Raw genomic sequence first — 21,572 nt, 5'->3', positions numbered from 1 at the left:
TGAAGATTTCGTTAGCACTTCAGAGTGCATTCGCAAAATATTTTTCATGTGCGTACAGACAGATAGTCAAATATTATACTGATAGTTCATGGTCCGGACCTTGTCAGACAAGCAAAGCGCGCTAAATTGGACATTTACTGTACTCGTGTGGATCAAATGGTCTTATCTGGCCCAATACATACTTTTACCAAATATGAAACTTGTGATTTTTTATGTGATTTATGTGGTTTTAAGACCCTTAGCTTAAAATCAGAAACATCTTTTCTATTTTTTATTGGCTTCGTACGTTCAGTATTATTCCAAATATCAGTACGTATAGTAATAAACATTGACATCAGAGGCTTAATCTATTCATTCTTATTTAGAAACTGACGTTGGATGTGATTCGATGAAAAGCTGTGGAACATGTTGTGAAAGCATACAAGTCAGTCGGAATGTAATTTAGAGATTTATTTTCATAAAATCTTCTATTTAGTTGAACAGACGCAATATTTTAATGTGTCCTTCAATCTTAAGTTATATTGCAATTCAGTCTTCAGCAAAGGAACGTGTAAAATGTTAACTGTGAAGTTTAGAGAAACGAAAAATTTATTATACGCAGATACTGTGTGATCTTACAATTAAATAAACGTAGATGTATGTATTGTTAACATTGTAATGTACTCTCTTTCAAACGCACATTGATTTTGTATTCAAGTGTAAAGGTAAGTTTTCTTTATATGTGGGATAGATATCGATGTGATCGATGCTGATTATAACGAACAGCAGTTTCACGAAACTAAGCGGTAAATATTGCTTTCTACAAATTCTGAAAAACTGTTTCGCATCGTCTCTTCAAAGTTTTAAACTTGGATTGCAGCTTGTGGTTACTGTAGTCTACATTGTTCGTCAGTCAAGCAGTCGAGAAAGGGAACGAATTTTTAGAACAGAAATGGAAGCTGAAAGTGTGCAGACAGTGGTGATAAGGTTCCGAGAAGACATTACGAAGACATGAAGGCTTGGAAGAAGTGTTGAACTGAATGAGCAACTCTCGCAGCACAGAATTAGGGCCATTGTTAAACAAAATACAGGTGATAGTGATGCAAAATGGTACGGTGAAAATACTACTGTCTACAAACTGAAGAAAACTGCATTATCATTCGGAGATAATCAAGGGCACTCTTGCAGAATAGCACGGATACCGTCGTAAGTCTTTGGATGAACCATACTATATATTGATTATGAGATGAGGTCGTTCAGAAGCCGAACAGCAGCTATTCAACATGTACAGATAAATGTTGAAACAATTTTGTGGAAAATCTTCCTCGATATTTAGGAAGAAAATAAGTATTTAGGTTTAAGTTCACGTCGACAATGATGTCATTAGAGACGGAGCATAAGCGTTCGGTCCGAAGATCGGACGTCGTGACTCTAGAGAACCCTACTCGCTGTACGGATGCTAGGTCTGGAAAGAATAGGAAGGTATCTCCGAAGACGTGGAGCTAGGAAGTGTAAAAATCACTACATGGCTGTGATAATAGCCAATGAAGACTGTGACGAGTGGAACAAATATACCTGCAAAAGATTTGGCCGGAAGGCATAAACAAACGCAAACCATCAAAAGATGAGTATGGGTAGTCAATTTATCAGTTAAATCCTATGTGAAGTAAGTAAAAATAGGGAGAAGACATTACGGCTGAAATAGTTATCTACCACGCACAATACAAAACAAAGGAATTTCGGCTTTTCAGAACGGGGCTGGCTCAAATGGCTCTGAGCACTATGGGACTTAACATCGGAGGTCATCAGTCCCCTAGAACGTAGAACTACTTAAACCTAACTAACCTAAGGACATCACACACATCCACGCCCGAGGCAGGATTCGAACCTGCGACCGTAGCGGTCGCGCGGTTCCAGACTAGCGCCTAGAACCGCTCGGCCACAACGGCGCTGGGTAATGTATGGACTTAACTGGGCTTTTCAGCTCAATACCATTTGGCCCCATTGCTTTTACACGTAGTTTGTGATATTCATGAAACAGATGTTATTCTATCAAAGTGGATCTACTCTCCACAGTGTAGTCTTCGAAGTGTGAATTACACAGTCAAGTCGAGGGGTGCTTATTGTTTGTATCTTCTCCTACACCATCAATACCTTCTCCTCAAATTCTATCGTGCAAATACTTCTTTTCTTTCTTCTCTGTTACTAGAACGACCATTCTTGCCAATCTGCATCCTCTCCCGTATATTTCTTCCAGTTAGGATGCAATTTTTACTAAACTTTCTTCTGTACTTTCGGCTGGCTTTCCGACTACTTGACCGACCTCCAACATACCTTAAATACTAAGTGGGAAAAATGAAACTAACCTAAAAAATATATCTTACACTGTAATGCAGGCAACCCAACTTGCACTGTCTGCTCGTGAGACTGATGATGTAAATGGGATTGCCTGTCTCAAGGTGCACGAAATATTTTTCGGACCAGTTTTATTCTGCCCATCCTGTACATTTTTGTAAGCTCTTCTAATGAGTAATGCTTCATCTTCAACAAGCAGTCATGAACTCTAATCAGTAGTGAAATCCACTGCAGACACCTTACAGACGATTGTCTATTGATTTTGAAGGTAGCAGCCCGAATACCAAAGCAGCAAGTAGTTGTTTGTTTTGAAGCATAGCAACATATTCAACAAACATAAAGCAATTTACGAACATGTATCGCAAACGCATAGTTCATTGAAGACAACGTACCGCATGACATATTTATTTCCAACCATTAGTTCCTAATCTCAAAATACTCATTTTAGACTCCTGTGCAATTTTCAGCCTTAAGGTTTGGGACACCCTGTTCATGCTTTTTCTAATTTCAAAACTGTGTGAAATAGTGTACCTGACATACCTGTATCATTGACAAAACCACGAAAGGAGACTGTCACTATTGCTTCACCTTTTTTTGAAGAACTTTGATAGATAAGTGCTGTCATTTCCTTCTCTGCAGTTATGATTGATACCGCTATTGCTTTACTTTCGCCTTTTAATTTAATGCCAATCTTTATTGTTTTCAAGGGGGGGGGGGGGACACATTAAGTTGGCTATTACTACACTGTAAACTGGATTTCCTCCGACTTGCTGAGACTGGTTGAGGGAGACCGCATCCAGCTACAAACGTTTCTTAAAAAAGAAATACATTTCGTTCCCATTATCAGTTTCAGGCCGCAATGCCCATATTCAGGTGACACGAAACTAGCCATCAAATGAAATACGGCATTTAAAAGAAGTATGTGTCACCGTTGCTGTCGCCCTTGGAAGCATCCTTCCTACTCACCATCCACAGCACACCCAGCACGTGTAGCTTTCAGGGACCCTTGGAAGGGGAGGGAGTGCACGGGTGGACAAGCAAGCAGGAAGTGAAAGTGAAAGTTTTTATGGACGTTTGGGGTATGGAAAGCATATGGATTCCATTCAGTTTTTCTAATTATGTGAAAAGAGCAATCAGACGAACCCACTGCCAATCAAACTGCTTTAAAATCGTTATAAACTGTGAACCTTTCTTACAACAATTTCATTAACTTATTTTCCACACTATATGTCTGTATGGTAAAAAATATGGTCGATTTTAAATTAACTTCCTGGTGGGCCAGAGCCTTGAAATGTTAAGCATAGATCATAAAAATGCAACGTTAATCAGTATCTTCTCTGCCTGTTTTGTCGTGGTGGCAGTGAAGGAGATAGGTAACATGTGACATACAGGCTACCCTGCATGTCTGTTGTGTTGTGTAAGTAGTATTGGAATGCAATTCAGGTGTTACACAAATGGACAGGCACAGCTGAGTAGAGAGTTGGGAGAGGAAGAGAGAAATAGTGAAAGGGGAAGGAACAGATAGAGAAAGTGACAAGAAGTATATGGAAAGAGAGGAGCAAAGATGTGGACAGTGAGAGGGACAAGGAGGAGATGGACATAGCAAGGGGAGAGAAAGTGGTGAGGCAGACGTGGACAGAGAGAGGGGTGAGTTGAGATGGACACAGAGAGTTGTGAGTAGAGATGGAGAGAGAGAGGGGCAAGCATTGGTGAACAGAGAGATAGGCAAACAGAAGTGGACAGAGAGAGGGTCGAAGAGTCATAGACAGAAGTGAGAGTAAGATATGGAGAGACAGTGGTGGGAGGGTGAGATGGGCAGACAGGTTGGAGGACGATGTGAACAGCTAGAGGTGGGAGGAGGGTATTGATAGACATATGCAGGAGGGGGAGATGGATAGAGGAAGGGGGAAGAAGAGATGGACAGATAGAGGTTGGTAGATGATGTGGAAAGAGAGGAGGAGGATGAGGAGCAGATGAGGAGTAGATGGACACAGAGACAGAGAGAGAGAGAGAAGGAGAAGATAGATGGAGAGAGCGAGGAGGAGTAGATGGATGAAGAGAGTGAGGTGGAGTAGATGAATGGAGAGAGTGAGGAGGACTACACAGATGGAGAGAGGGACAAGAAGTAAGCGAATGGAGAGAGGAAGGAGGAGCAACTCAACAGAGAATGAGAAGTAGAGCATCTGGACAGAGAGAGGGAGGAGACGAAGATGGTCAGGAGAGGGGCAAGGAGAAGGTGAGCAGAAAGAGGGGTGAGGAGGTGATGGACAGAGAGAGCAGCAAGGAAAATGTGGTCAGAGTGAGAGAGCGGGAGGGGGAAATATGTGCAATATGTGTGACATACGCATACAAGGTTGTAGTTGCGGGTATAAATCTAGTATTGGAATGAAGTATCGAGTATCGTATGAAATTCATTTTGTTTGCTTCTTTATTTTTTTTAGAATAACAATTAAATAAACTGATATTTTATGGCTTGGTAGTTATAACACTATTCTGTTTAAGAAACAATCATGAGAAACGATAAAGATACGGAAATAAAGCTGAAATTTAATGCGTCTCTTTCTTATAGTCTCATCAATATTTTTAAAATCCATTGAAAAATTGGACTCTCACAAGAGTAATAATCTGAAAATAATTATTTAAATGAAAACAAATTTTTAATGCGCCACGTTTTAGATGGGACTACTAAGTATAGAATATTTTCTCCTAGACTCATAGAGAGTCCTAAGCCCATACTGATAGTCCCAAAAGTTTGTGAGTGTGAATTTTAATAGCTATGAAAGTATTTGCAATATTTGAAAGGAAAAACGTGGGGTGCATGCCTAAAACAATATTAAAGTGAACTATTCATTCATCGCCGGCCGGTGTGGCCGTGCGGTTCTAGGTGCTACAGTCTGGAACCTCGTGACCGCTACGGTCGCAGGTTCGAATCCTGCCTCGGGCATGGATGTGTGTGATGTCCTTAGGTTAGTTAGGTTTAAGTAGTTCTAAGTTCTAGGGGGCTTATGACCACAGATGTTATGTCCCATAGTGCTCAGAGCCATTTGAACCATTTTTATTCATTCATCAATTATGTATTGTAATCTTAGAAGTATTTTATAGCTTTTAAAAATTGATAATTACATATTTTGAGCATTCTCTGCATGAGGTTAGGAATCTGTATGGGGCTAGGAGAAGTTCTACCTCTACATCTACATCTACATCCATACTCCGCAAGCCACCTGACGGTGTGTTTGGCGGAGGGTACCCTGAGTACCTCTATCGGTTCTCCCTTCTATTCCATTCTCGTATTGTTCGTGGAAAGAAGGATTGTCGGTATGCTTCTGTGTGGGCTCTAATCTCTCTGATTTTATCCTCATGGACTCTTCGCGAGATAAACGTAGGAGGGAGCAATATACTGCTTGACCCTTCGGTGACGGTATGTTCTCGAAACTTTAACAAAAGCCCGTACCGAGCTACTGAGCGTCACTCCTGCAGAGTCTTCCACTGGAGTTTATCTATCATCTCCGTAACGCTTTCGCGATTACTAAATGATTCTGTAACAAAGCGCGCTGCTCTCCGTTGGATCTTATCTACCTCTTCTGTCAACCCTATCTGGTACGGATTCCACACTGCTGAGCAGTATTCAAGCAGTGGGCGAACAAGCGTACTGTAACCTACTTCCTTTGTTTTCGGATTGCATTTCCTTAGGATTCTTCCAATGAATCTCAGTCTGCCATCTGCTTTACCGATGATCAACTTTATATGATCATTCCATTTTAAATCACTCCTAATGCGTACTCCCAGATAATTTATGGAATTGACTGCTTCCAGTTGCTGACCTGCTATTTTGTAGCTAAATCATGTATTCGCAGCACATTACACTTGTCTACATTGAGATTCAATTGCCATTCCCTGCACCATGCGTCAATTCGCTGCAGATCCTCCTGCATTTCAGTACAATTTTCCATTGTTACAACCTCTCGATACACCACAGCATCATCTGCAAAAAGCCTCCACCAGGTCATTTATGTCTATTGTGAATAGCAACGGTCCTATGACGCTCCCCTGCGGCACACCTGAAATCACTCTTACTTCGGAAGATTTCTCTCCGTTGAGAATGACATGCTGCGTTCTGTTATCTAGGAACTCCTCAATCCAATCACAATTGGTGTGATAGTCCATATGCTCTTACTTTGTTCATTAAACGACTGTGGGGAACTGTATCGAACGCCTTGCGGATGTCAAGAAACACGGCATCTACCTGAGAACCCGTGTCTATGGCCCTCTGAGTCTCGTGGACGAATAGCGCGAGCTGGGTTTCACACGATCGTCTTTTTCGAAACCCATGTTGATTCCTACAGATTTCTAGTCTCCAGAAAAGTCATTATACTCGAACATAATACGTGTTCCAAAATTCTACAACTGATCGACTTTAGAGATATAGGTCTATAGTTCTGCAGATCTGTTCGACGTCCCTTCTTGAAAACGGGGATGACCTGTGCCCTTTTCCAATCCTTTGGAACGCTACGCTCTTCTAGAGACCTACGGTACACCGCTGCAAGAAGGGGGGCAAGTTCCTTCGCGTACTCTCTGTAAAATCGAACTGGTATCCCATCAGGTCCAGCGGCCTTTCCTCTTTCGAGCGATTTTAGTTGTTTCTGTATCCCTCTGTCGTTTGTTTCGATATCTACCATTTTGTCATCTGTGCGACAATCTAGAGAAGGAACTACAGTGCAGTCTTCCTCTGTGAAACAGCTTTGGAAAAAGACATTTAGTATTTCGGCTTTTAGTCTGCCATCCTCTGTTTCAGTACCATTTTGGTCACAGAGTGTCTGGACATTTTGTTTTAATCCACCTACCGCTTTGACATAAGACCAAAACTTCTTAGGATTTTCTGCCAAGTCAGTACATAGAACTTTACTTTCGAATTCACTGAACGCCTCTCGCATAGCCCTCCTCACACTACATTTCGCTTCGCGTAATTTTTGTTTGTCTTCAAGGCTTTGGCTATGTTTACGTTTGCTGTGAAGTTCCCTTTGCTTCCGCAGCAGTTTTCTAACTCGGTTGTTGTACCACGGTGGCTCTTTTCCATCTCTTACGACCTTGCTTGGCACATACTCATCTAACGCATATTGTACGATGGTTTTGAACTTTGTCCACTGATCCTCAACACTATCTGCACTTGAGACAAAACTTTTGTGTTGAGCCGTCAGGTACTCTGTAATGTGCTTTTTGTCACTTTTGCTAAACAGAAAAAACTTCCTACCTTTTTTAATATTTGTATTTACGGTTGAAATCATCGATGCCGTAACCGCTTTATGATCGCTGATTCCCTGTTCTGCGTTAACTGTTTCAAATAGTTCGGTTCTGTTTGTCACCAGATGGTCTAAGTTGTTGTACTTTCCAGTCTAGCTTAAAAACATTGTATGCTACAAATTTATTTTTATTTAAGTAATTATTGTTTGTGCGATATCCTTCACGCTACTGCGTGTAACTGACGACTGTGAGGGGCAGAACTGCACCGTCATCATCATCATCATTTTCTAATTCCAGTTTCCCGGGTGTGGTGCTCAAGCGCTCGCCATCTTGTTCTGTCTTCATAGATCTTCTGTTACAGGACAGCTTCACCCCCACATTTGATATTACAGTCTCTATCCAGCGTTTTCTTGGTCTTACTCTTGGTCTTCTTCCAACGAGGCTCAGGTTGAAATACCTTTTGGCAAGTCTTTAGTCGTTCTTTCTCATTATGTGCCCATACCACTGAAGCCTGCATTTCTTTATGACACGTAACAGGTACCTCAATACCCGCTACTTTTCTGTTCACCTCATTCCTGATGTTGTCCTTCCTAGTTGTTTGATTCATAGTTCTAATGAATCTTATTTCTGTTGCCTGAATTTTGCTGAGATCTTTGTTTAGCAGGGTACATGTTTCTAAACCATATGTTAGGATTGGTGCAAAATGCGCTTCTTTTTTGTGGCGTTTTAACATCCCAGAGAAGATTTCTGATTTAACTGTAAAAATTTGACTCTTTTTTTGTCTTTCTGAGTATTTCCTGCTTAATGGTGGTGTCTTTCGAGACCATGATTCCTAGGTGCTTGAAATATTAAACGGATTCTACTTTGACTGCTTCTAGAAATATATTTGAGGTTGTTCCTTGCCTGTTGATGGTCATTTCTACTGGTTTTGTTTTACTTATTTTTAGTCCGAAATTTTTGAATATTTTGTTCCAATCATTAAGTTTATTCTGTGCTTCTGTCTCTCCTCATACTATCAAATCACCAGCAAAAACCAGGGCATTTGGTTCGCTGTCTATATCTTGATAGATTTCATGATCTTGTCCATTGGTATTACGAACAGGAGTGATGACAGGGCACTTCCTTGTTGGACACCTCTCTTTGTTTCAAACAATTCTGATCGTCCGTTGCCTATCTAGACACAGCTGTAACAGTTCTGCTATAGCATCTTGACTGTATCAGTCAGTTAGGTACTTTGGCACCTTTACGTCTTCCAGGCATTCTCGTATCTTATTTCGAGGAACACTGTGATACGCTTTTTCAATGATTCTTCAACTTCTCCCGGCGTATTTCTTGCTCGAACAGTCCACGGGTGTAATGCCGATCCACGGTGTCCAACGGGCACGATGTTTCGGCGATCAGACAAGTCGCCTTTGTTAGGTGCCCGTTGGACACTATGGACCGGCAGTACACCCCTGGACTGTCCGCTTTTTCAATGCTCACAAATACAATCACAAGATTTCTTCCACATTCCCAGTAGTTTTCTGTCAATATTCTTACTGCAAAAATAAGATCCATAGTACCTCGGTCTTTCCTGAATCTATGTTGTTTTTCGTTAAGCGAAGGTTCTACTATCTTTCTAATTCTCATTTCTATGATCTTTTCTAATAGCTTGAAGATGTGTGACGGCAGCATGATGCTTCTGTAATTTTCATATTTTCTTCAACTGCCCTTTTTGAACAAAGGGATGATTAGTATTGTAATCCAGTCTTCTGGGATTTTTGTTTTCTTTCCAAACCACTGGTAACACTCTATATAGTCAATTTAAGCCTAATAGACCAGCTGCATTTATCGTGTCTGAGCTGCGCCAGTGAATCTAAAAATGGGTGAACGTTGTGGCACAGAAAACACGTGCGTAAGTGCTGAGCATCTGTTGAATAGGGGAAGGAGGAAGTGGGAAGAGAGGAAGAGGGATGGAGGAGATGAACAGAGAGGGGGCAGACAAGATGGACAGACGGGAGGGAGGAGGAGAGGAACAGGAGTTAAGGGAAGAGGAGATGGGCTGAGAAGTGAGAGGAGGAGACTGACAGATAGGAAGATGAGGAGGTGATGGGCGGTGAGGGTGAGGAGTCGACGGACCAAGGGATGTGCATATTACATTAGTAACACGTGTAAGCAGGCGAGGCCGTGGGGAAAAAGACAGTAATAATGTAAAACGTAATAACTTGAGACATAAGTGACATATTTACTGGCTGTTTGCTTCTAGAGTGTGGCCACTCAAATTATTTACCGTGTGTACCTGGGACAGTTATTAGCACGCGCACGCACGTGTAACTGCTCTGTTCACGTGAACGATCGTCAGTAGCCGCATGACTCCACAGCAGAAGGTGTTCTGTGTAATTTCTCCCCCGGAGCTAAAATCTGATTCACTCGTAGAACGTCGTTTTCGACGTGAATATCGATAGAGACCAACTGCGAGTGTTCCCACTCACGTACAATCAAGAAATGGCACAAGCGGATTCTGGAACGGAGAGTTTGCTTTCTATGTGGGGCCAGATCGCTGCATTGAGAGAAGCAGTCCATCGATTGCTTGACTCCCTAGAAGCCTAGACATTACGCCTCTTTCTTTTCTGTTGGAACTTATCAAGAATCAAGTGTACCTGGCCCCAGTTCGCGATCTGCCAGATTTGCGTCATTGCGTTCGTGCAGCTATCACAAATATTACGCAAGCACTGCTGCAAAATACTGGTTAGATATCTGTCGCGCGGTTAATGGTGCGTATATCGAGGTGCATTAGGTGCGTAAACATTTTGAGTTACCATACTTTTAGAAACATACCGTCAATAAATATCTCAATTACTTCTCAAGTTACTACATGTTATGTTTAATCCGGACATCCTGTATGCAAGCTATCAAGCTATCGAGAGATGAGGGACGCGTATTTTCATCAATCAACATCTAATTTCATATTCGTAGGTCAACTGTTAGTAGTGTTGCAACGAGTCTAATCTACTCCCCAGATATAGACCACGTATGACCGTTATATTTGAAAAAGGAGTCTGCGAGAAGGAGGGAAACTCTGTTCCATTGAGACGTGTCCTTTACTTTACGGTAGCAAACACAATAAAATCAAACGGTCCGCACATTGTGACTAAAGACTATCCGTAGCTGTTCTGCACTGCTGCAAGATGGTTGTTCCCGTCAACTGCGGTGTCTGCATCCACATAATATGTGGATTATGCGTTCCTTGAGACACTGTAAAGTGCATGGCGGAAATTACTTTCTGTCTGTTTTAGTTACCTTATTCCCGTTGCACTCCCGCGTCGAGCGGATGAAAATGACTGTCTGAAAGCAATTTTAGGCACCGTTATCCCCGTTGTTTTATTCTTTAGGTCTCAGTGCGAAGACATGTCATCATTATTTGTTGCAGTACAAACTTAGACAAAGGCAGACGCCACTGCGTACGACCATTGCACTTTAGTGCACATTCTGTGACATAATTTGAGCCAGCCGCTGTGGCCGATCGGTTCTAGGCTCTTCAGTCCGGAACCGCGTTGCTGCTACGGTCGCAGGCTCGAATCCTGCCTCGGGCATGAATGTGCGTGATGTCCTTAGGTTATTTACGTTTAAGTAGTTCCAAGTCTAGGGGACTGATGACCTCAGATGTCAAGTCCCATAGTGCTTAGAGCCATTTGAAGGTAATTTGAGAAATCTGATGAAATGTGAGTTAACTGAAGAAATTGTACGCTCCTGCACTATTTCATACGTTATTTTATGCACGCTGTATATTGAATGCTGTGGCTGTTATTCGACTGAAAATTATTTGTGGTGTCAGGGGATGATGGCCGAGTCATGAGTTTATTCGATGCCTTCTTCATCAATGGTGACTAAAGACGTAAATTTGGCATCCCTTGCCGTAGTGGTTAACACCAGTTCGCGTCACATCACCAAAGTTAAGCAGTGTCGTCCTGGGCTATCACTTGGATAGGTGACCATCCGGTCAGCCGAGCACTGTTGGCAAGCGGGGTGCACTCACCCCCTGTGAGGCAAAATGAGGAGCTACTTGATTGAGAAGTAACGGCTCCAGTCTCGTAAACTGACATATTGCTGGGAGAGTGGTGTGCTGACCACATGCCCCTCCGTATCCACTTCCAGTGACGCCTGTATGCTGAGGATGACGCGGCGGTCGGACGATACTGTTAGACCTTCAAAGCCTGTTCGGACGGAGTTAAGTTAAGTTTCTTATAACTCACATATATTATTCTCGAGGCCTACAGGAAAATCTCCTAACTCATGAAATAAATGTATCCGAACAGTGTGTGACAGGACTGTGGCTGCTGACTTTCCAATTTTAAGAGCCTTTGAGATGTACTGCTACAAAGGAATACTGAAGATTAGACGGGTAACTGGGATAAGAAAAGAGGCAGTACTGAACCCAATTAAGGAAATACAAATGAATAGTACAACTTGACTAAAAAGGATCATTTAGGAAGCATCAATTTGATAATGAAGGGTAATTGGGAGAAAAACTGTTGAGGGTGACAAAGACTCAAATACAATATGAAAGTTCTAAGAGATGTAGGTCGCAGCAGTTATGCAGAGATCAAGAGGCTTTCACAGGGTCGGTTAGATTGGACAATCGCATCAAGTCTTTGGTCTGAAGACCACAATGACATTCTATGATCTAGACAGAAAACTTTTAGACTGGCATTGCCTACAGCCCTGGTCTGTGGACAGTAGGGGCAGAAGTCAGTTGTGTGGGTAAAACACTTGCCTCTATAAACTTCACATGTTTCACGCGCTGTTTCATTGTGCCAACGCAGTAAATATGGAAATGCAGTTCTTATAACATGAGATCTCTGTTTTATTTCATTGTGTTACCGACTGAAAGAGACATAATTGACTATACTCTTTGGTCAAAAGTATCGAGAAACCTGTTAGTGGATATTATTATGGAGTATCTAGACCCTTTATGATGGCATGAATTCTTCTGAAATTACTTTAGATGGGGCGTCTGCATGTCTGTGAAGGAATGGCAGACCTTTCTTCCTCGAGAGCTGAAACCAAAGGAGCTAGTGATGTTTGACGCTGAGGTCTGAAGTGGAGTTGACATTCTCACACAACTTAATTTTTTTTCAGTGTGTTCAGATTGGGACTCCTGTTTTTGATCCTGGTCGCGCAGCTTGGGGGAACAGATGTTATGGAATTTTTGTCCTTTTTACTCTTTTGACACAGAACCTTTGGTATCATGACCACAATGGAATGAGGATGAGTTCAGATGATCGAGTTTACTTTTTACACCAGGTGATGGAACTGTAACTGTTCCAAAACTGACCATATACCCAATAAACGACTGTGGATTAAGCAACTGTCCTGCGGTTTTCTTAATTTTTCAAAGCAGAATATAAATTGCCTTTCATAAGTAATAAAAAGTAGTTGATTGGGTAACATCTGTGCGTTTATGCAATCAAAGCAATTACTTGTGATGGAAGTGGAGCTTACATGCACGAACATGGTTGTTATTTTGTACTCAGCAGAACGTTCTTCATCATGTTCAAAGTCAAAAGTTTCCTATTATTCTTGCTAAACACGAAAGTCGTTTATGAATAACAGGAACACGTTTCATATAAGTTCGGCGAAGTATTGAAGTCGTTAGGTTTTTTTGTCGACTATTTTTTATTAACCTTTTTGTTTAAAGATTGCATTTTCTGGTGCTACATGATAAACCTGTATTGTTTTCTTTATTTTTACTATAATATCCCTCTATTCCACGTTACAGATCAACAATTTTCGAATGAAACCTGAATGAAACATTGACAATTTCAATTTTGTTATAAATATTGTTTGCTTTTAAATAACAGACAGCAGAATAATCTAGAACAAAAATATTCTGTACATTACGTAGCCCTTTATACGAGAGTTGGAACTTAAATAGTGGCAACTATTTATTTACAACCGATACAAAAGAGTTACATGTTTGCACCTGTTACTGCCCTTCAAAGTAGTCACCAGCGTTGTGTAGAATCCGTTGCCAGCGATGTGGAAGGCGTAGTATACTGTTAGCAGAGCCAGTTCTGTTGATGGTGCGAATGAAGCGGTCTACTGCCTGTCGAATCTCAGGAGCAGTTCTTAAGCGAATGCCTCGAAGTGGGTCCTTCATCTTCGGAGTCAAATCGAAGTCACAAGGATTTAAGTCCGGGGAGTATGGTGGATGGTATAGTACTTCCCAGTCCCATAGTCCGAACAGAGCAGCCACAGCTTGCGCTGTATGAGCCCACGTATTGTCGTGCAAAATGATGGGTGGGTCGTGCAGAAAGTGTCGCCGCTTCTTTAGCAAAGCTGGCCGCAGGGGATGCTCCAAAAACGAACAGTAATACTGTGCATTGATGGTCTGCCGTAGAGGAATGTAATGCGTTAGGATAACACCATCACAGTCGTGCACGAGAATCACCATAATTTTAGACCGCTCCATTCGCACCATCAACAGAACAGGCTCGCTAACGATATACCGGGTGATCAAAAAGTCAATATAAATTTGAAAACTTAATAAACCACGGAATAATGTAGATAGAGAGGTAAAAATTGACACACATCCTTGGAATCATATGGGGTTTTATTAGAACAAAAAAAAAAAAAACAAGTTCACAAAATGTCCGACAAGTGGCGCTGGACAGCAAAACATCAGTGAATGCTCTTGACAATCGTGTTACAGAATCGCCTCGTCCCCAGCCTGGCTGATAAACACCTTCTGGAAAGTACGCTGTTTATGCAGGATGGCGCTCCACCCCATATTGCTAGACGCGTGAAAGATCTCTTGCGCGTGTCGTTTGGATCGTATACTCAGCCGCCACTTTCGTCATGCTTGGCCTCCCAGGTCCCCAGAGCTCAGTCGGTGTGATTATTGGCTTTGGGGTTACCTGAAGTCGCAAGTGTATCGTAATCGACCGACATCTCTAGGGATACTGAAAGACAACATCCGACGCCAATGCCTCACCATAACTCCGGACATGCTTTACAGTGCTGTTCACAACATTATTCGCCGACTACAGCTATTGTTGAGGAATGATGGTGGACATATTGAGCATCTCCTGTAAATAACATCATCTTTGCTTTGTCTTACTTTGTTATGCTAATTATTGCTATTCTGATCAGATGAAGCGCCATCTTTCGGACATTTTTGAATGTTTGTATTTTTTGGTTCTAATAAAACCCCATGTCATTCCAAGCATTTGTGTCAATTTGTACCTCTGTATCTACATTATTCCGTGATTTATTCAGTTTTCAAATTTATACTGACTTTTTGATCACCCAGTACCACACCCTCCACGTCGCTGGGAACGGGTTCTACACGACGCTGGTGACTACTTTGAAGGGCAGTAACAGGTGCAAACATGTAACTCTTTTGTATTGATTGTGAATAAATAGTTGCCACTATTTAAGTTCCAACGCTCGTATAACCTCGTTCAGCTCGTAGATGGCTCACTGCTTCCATGTTTTAGGGGACTCTCGTCAGATACTGATCACATACGCAAAGAAAGGAATCCGTATGAAGTAACGCCAGATAGGTATGCAACACACCTAACGTACAGGTATCACGGGTGCAACATTAACTGACCAAAGCTAATAGGAAAACTGCTGTACTCTACCATTACTTACGATAGTCTGTGGCAGCCTATGGTAGTTTTATAATTATAGATCTTTCTGTTACGGAATTTATTTTACATTTAAAGAGAGATGTCAGTCATTAGACTAAGTGCATATCGTTATTATCGACCAGCGACGGTACGCGAGGGCTTATTACTTACTGAAGGCCCATGTTGTTGGTTTATTTGGTCGTAAGTCCAGCAGCTGCCGCTCAAAATACTGCCATGCGTAAACGTGGCAGGCGCCGAATTAAACTGGAAAATAAACGCCTCGGGTCGCACGGCGTGAGTATGATAAACTCTGGGCGGAGGTGACGGCCGGCGTGGAACACGGCGCGCCCACAAACCGCGTTTCTTACGATCCGGCGTCTGCGTTAAGGCGACGTTAAGCCGCCGTATTTCACGCGGAACGGCAAGTGGATAGGGATGGCGGGTGCCGGGCGCAAGTGCTGCGTAAGATTACCAGCGGCCCGGCGGCGATCCGGCACATCTGCGAGAACACTTGGGGCTAACGTACTCGTCGCCGTAAAAAACTGTTAAACACAAGGTAGACGAGCCGGATGCTTACATTGATTGGTGGCAAGGTCGAGGTTGCAGCGCGGATGTCCGATCAGTTTTAATTTAATTCGGGCCTCAGGTGAGTAACATGCAAATATACAACGGCCTATTCTGAGTCATCTGCTTGCTGAATAAGCAGGATATCTGATCTCTCAAGTGAGACTTGAGCACTTGCCAAGGTTTTCTTTACACTTACAGGATTTGAATCTCAATTCCTAGACATCAGTTTCCTACAGGAAACCCTTGAAAGAGTCACATTTGAACATTTGAAGATTGCGAGGGACTCGCAAGTACAAAATATTTCTAGTAATTTGTAGAGTTGAGGGAAACTGAGTGTCGATGTTCCAGTGTTCTAAGCTACACTACTGGCCATTGAAATTGCTACACCGCGAACATGATGTGCTACAGATGCGAAATTTAACCGACAGGAAGAAAATGATGTGATATGCAAACGATTAGCTTTTCAGAGCATTCACACAAGGTTGGCGCCGGTGAAGACATGAGGAAAGTTTCCAACCGATTTCTCATACACAAATAGCAGTTGACCGGCGTTGCCTGGTGAAACGTTGTTGTGATGCCTCGTGTAAGGACGAGAAATGCGTACCATCACGTTTCCGACTTTGATAAAGGTCGTATTGTAACCTATCTCGATTGCCGTTTATCGTATCGCGACATTACTCCTCGCGTTGGTCGAGATCCAATGACTGTTAGCAGAATATGGAATCGGTGGGTTCAGGAGGGTAATACGGAACGCCGTGCTGGATCTCAACGGCCTCGTATCACTAGCAGTCGAGATGACAGGCATTTTATCCGCATGGCTGTAACGGATCGTGCAGCCACGTCTCGATCCCTGAGTCAACAGATGGGGACGTTTGCAAGACAACAACCATCTGCATTAACAGTTCGACGACGTTTGCAGCAGCATGGACTATCAGCTAGGAGATCATGGCTGCGGTTAACCTTGACGCTCCATCTCAGACAGGCACTTTGAACAGTAGACGTTACATTTCAGATTTGTTACGACCCGTGGCTCTACCCTTCATTCGATCCCAGCAAAACCCTACATTTCAGCAGGATAGTGCACGACCGCATGTTGCAGGTCCTGCACTGGCCTTTCTGGATACAGAAAATGCTCGACTGCTACCCTGGCCAGCACATTCTCCAGATATCTCACCAATAGAAAACGTCTGGTCAATGGTGGGCGAGCAACTGGCTCGTCACAATACACCAGTCACTACTCTTGATGAACAGTGGTATCGTGTTGAAGCTGCATGGGCAGCTGTACCTGCACACGCCATCCAAGGTCTGTTTGACTCAATGCCCAGGCCTATCAAGGCCGTTATTACTGCCAGAGGTGGTTGTTCTGGGTACTGACTTCTCAGGATCTATGCACCCAAATTGCGTGAAAATGTAATTACAGGTCAGTTCTAGTATAATATATTTGTTCAATGTATACCTGTTTATCATCTGCATTTCTTCTTGGTGTAGCAATTTTAATGGGTGGTTCTGTATAATCTTACTCACTGGATTTTTATGAAATAATATATACTGCAACAGTCACTTTTTACTAATATTTTATTAGCACAACTCGTTTCGGCAGCATGCTGCCACCAGTTGCATTTACAATTAGTTTTATATTTTAATTAACTTGAAGCTAGGTTAGTTTCCCTTGTTGTGTGTGTCAGTGAGGTTATGTGTCGGAAAAGACGCCTGTTCAGGATGATAAATATGTTACACAGCGTGTATATTATGTGGTAAGCATGATTAGTCATTTTGTTAGAGCATTTACTTGTATTTTTGTTGATAATCTGGCACACAGAACACAGTATCAAGTACATAACAACTTAATATTTTCACAATCATTTGCTTACATCAATTCAAAGAGTTTTAAAAGCTATGATAAACTAGTTTCTATTGCCTCTGTATACGTCTTTAAACAAAAGAAACTAGTTTATCTTACCTTTTAAGAGTCTTTAGATTGATGTAAACAATTGATTATGAAAGTGTTAAGTTGTAATGTACTTACTACTGTGCTATGTGTGCCAGCAATGATATTACCAACAAAAATATAAGTAAATGCACTGACAAAAAGACTAATCATACTTACCAGATAATGTACACATTATAACACGTTTATCTTCCTGAAGAGGCGTCTTTTTTGACACATAATCTCACTGGCACACAGAGCAGAGGCAACTAACCTCACTCCATATTAATCGCAATGGAAAGTAACTGCAAATGCACGTGATGATCGCAGCATGTTTCCAAAACGCGTGGTGCTAATAAAATGTTAATAACAAGCCACTTTTGCAGTAAATATTCGTTCATAAAAATCTTACAATGCAGTCGTACCCGTCAAATAACAGCCATATAACATGGATAAATTTAAATTTAGTCATTGGCTCGACTTCCATTGGTATCGTACTACATACAGTGGTCAAAATACATGTTGCATAGTGTTTTATTGTCAACACTGGACTTAACAAAAACAAAACTGGTTTTATGCTGTCAGATACAGTATCAAGAATACGAATGTAAAGAAGATAAATACGTTTCCACTCGATAAACACAAAAGAGCAAAAACTAAACGTTGCAAAAGATTCCACTGCAGACACTTAGGCTTTCTTCACCGTCATTTTGCATAAGACATTGTTTATTAACCAGTTCGACCTCCTCGTAACTGATAAGCATTTGAATGCGGTTAGGCATAGTACTTACCAAATTGTCCAGCTAAGCTGGTAGTGTACTACTCCATTCCTCCACAGCGACCTCTACGTGATCTCTGGTGGGACAGGACGATGGCCAACCGCTCGTTTTAGCATGGATCTTACCTTCTCAATGCAGCTGAGATCTGGAGAATGTAGAGACCATTTCAACCGACTTCTTACGTGCTACACTAGAAAGGTGTTCACAAGATTGTGACGATGAGGGTGTGCATTGCCGCCCTTCAGTGTGAACCCCGCTCCAGAATGTTCACCGAAGGAACCACAGTGCATGCAAGGATGTCGTCCCGATACTTCTCACAAGTCGTCCTGCCATACATTGTCATAAGGGATGTCTTGCGGCTATACACGATTTCAGCCCTAAATATGACTGAACTGCCTTGATAAGGGCGACAGTCTGCGAAACAGTTGGAGTGTAAACTTAGTCCTCGTTGCCTCCTCACACGAATCTCAATACCGTCATGGTGGAGACTGATAAAGATCTCATCAAACACGAGACTTGTGGCCCACTGCTGCCTAGCGCACAAACAGCCGTTTCATTTCCAGGTGACACGAGCCTGTTTATAGGAGGAGCCTTGAGAGGTCTTGTAGCCTGTGATGCCTGCTCATGGAGCCCATTTCGTATCCTTTGCGTTGACACCTGCACTTCTATTGCTGTTTGGAACTGCCGCCGTAGAAATGTCGAAGGTGTCTACTTGCTGTTATACGAAAATATCGGCCCTATACAGCCGCTCTTTTTTCTCCCACTGCTACTACTCTGACGATCCACACCTGATCCTGTAGCTACAGACTTGTTCCAGATTCTAGAGACATCACTTTGACTCACAGCGACATACACAGCGACGCCCGCCTGTCTCATTCACTTCCTCACAAGTCTGACTAGGCAGAGCCTCTGATCTAACGTTTTTGTTGTCTAAACCGTCGTGGAGCAACACAACTCCCGTAATGACACACAGTACAAGTACTGCAGTGTTTACAGGTGACGCGGATGCCAGAGTCTACACATACTGCCTCCTTGCGGTAGGAATGTAGAATATTTGCGCTAGAGTTACATTGCAGATTTCGGCAGTATTCAACATTTACTTTAACAACTGTATAGAGGGGTAAGAGCGTGCAAAAATGTAACAGTGTTGTGGAGCGGCAAGACAGCCAATCCACTGTGACGGGGAGCCGAAAGGCACGCGTTTAAGCTCATGCAGGCTGGCGTGAGGTCTGGAACAGTTAAAGGAGGTGAGACTAGTAAAAAAAGGTACGTGGTTTCTGGAATACTTAACTTTAATCCATAATTGGTGAACATCGCTCTTGACGGCACATGCATCGCAAGAAAAATAGCAAATGATAATGGCGCCTTGCTAGGTCGTAGCAAATGACGTAGCTGAAGGCTATGCTAACAATCGTCTCGGCAAATGAGAGCGTAATTTGTCAGTGAACCATCGCTAGCAAAGTCGGCTGTACAACTGGGGCGAGTGCTAGGAAGTCTCTCTAGACCTGCCGTGTGGCGGCGCTCGGTCTGCAATCACTGACAGTGGCGACATGCGGGTCCGACGTATACTAACGGACCGCGGCCGATTTAAAGGCTACGAACTAGCAAGTGTGGTGTCTGGCGGTGACACCACAAACAGGTCATAGAGAATGCTCCACTGAACAGTTTGATGCAGGGAACTTGGGGTCGGAGAAGCCAACTGAAGGAGATACGGAAGTAAACTTGTTTATCGCTTTGTCTAACATTACTGTTTTCCACCTTATTTACAACTAGCACGAGTACAAGTTTACACGTACTGTGGTGTTTATTTACAGGTCCATTCTTCATTTCCTGCAAGGAAACTAGGAGGACGAGCCTGATAATTAGAAAGTTATGATGCAAGTTTTGTTTGCTTGAGGTTCGTGGAAAGAGTTCTATCTGAGTTGTTGGAGAACGTACCCCTGACTGTTCGTGAGAGGATGTGCACATAACATTACGGTACACAGCCTCACTTCAGAGTGGATGTCCACAACCATGCCTCCTGCCTTCCAAACTTCACAGAAGCTCTCTTGCGAAAATTGCAGATCTAGCACACGTGGAAGAAAGGATGTTGCGGAGGCATGGCTTAGCCACAGCCTGGGGGATGTTTCCAGAATGAAATTTTCACTCTGCAGCGAAGTGTGCAGTGATATGAAACTTCCCGGCAGCTCAGATAGTAGAGCACTTTCCCGCGAAAGGCAAAGATTCAGAGTTCGAGTCTCGATCCGGTACACAGTTTTATCTGCCAGGAAGCGTCACACCGGGGACATCTGTCAGGGTGCGTCAGAATCTTGTTCGCCGATGTCAAGCTTGCATTGGGGTTGATGGACGTCAGTTTCAGCACATTTTCTAAGATGTAGTATAAATAACACGTTCATTATATCAATTATGTGATTTTATTCCTATTATCTGCTTGACTTCTCCGAGCCCAGGTTCTCTAGTACAAATTGTCCTCTATGTCCTGTTTATTTTTTTATGCTGTTACGGAGACGCGTTGTATATACGATGTAGTGGATAGCGAGTTAAGCTTCATGCGGCAGTGTGTAGATGATGCTGTTGTCTATAAGAAGGTTGAAATACCAGAAGACAGCAGCGGTTTGCAGGAAGATCTGTAAATATGTGAATTCCTAAGGGACCAAACTGCTGAGGTCATCGGTCCCCAGACTTACACACTACTTAAACTAACTTATGCTAAGAACAAGACACACACCCAAGCCCGAGGGAGGGCTCGAACCTCCGGCGGGAGAAGCCGTCCAATCCGTGACATGGCGCCTCAAACCGTGCGACCACTCCGCGCGGCGGAAGATCTTTAGAGTACTGATGATTCGTGCAGTGACTGTCTGTTTACCGTGAACATAAATAAACGTAACATATTACGTATACAGAGGAGAAACATCCACTACTGTGCAATTACGCTATCGATGCCAATTCGCTGGAAACAATAACTGCCGTAAAATACGTAAGGGTAATCATCCGATGCGACTGTAAGCGGAACGACCACGTAAAACAAATACTAGGAAAAGCAGATGCTACACAGACTTATAGGAAAAATCGCAAGGAGATTTTAATTCATCCTCGGAGCAAATGACTTACAAA

The sequence above is a fragment of the Schistocerca piceifrons genome, chromosome 3 (genome assembly GCF_021461385.2).
Source record: "Schistocerca piceifrons isolate TAMUIC-IGC-003096 chromosome 3, iqSchPice1.1, whole genome shotgun sequence".
Classification (NCBI taxonomy): Eukaryota; Metazoa; Arthropoda; class Insecta; order Orthoptera; family Acrididae; genus Schistocerca; species Schistocerca piceifrons.
This window is presented reverse-complemented; position numbering follows the sequence as displayed.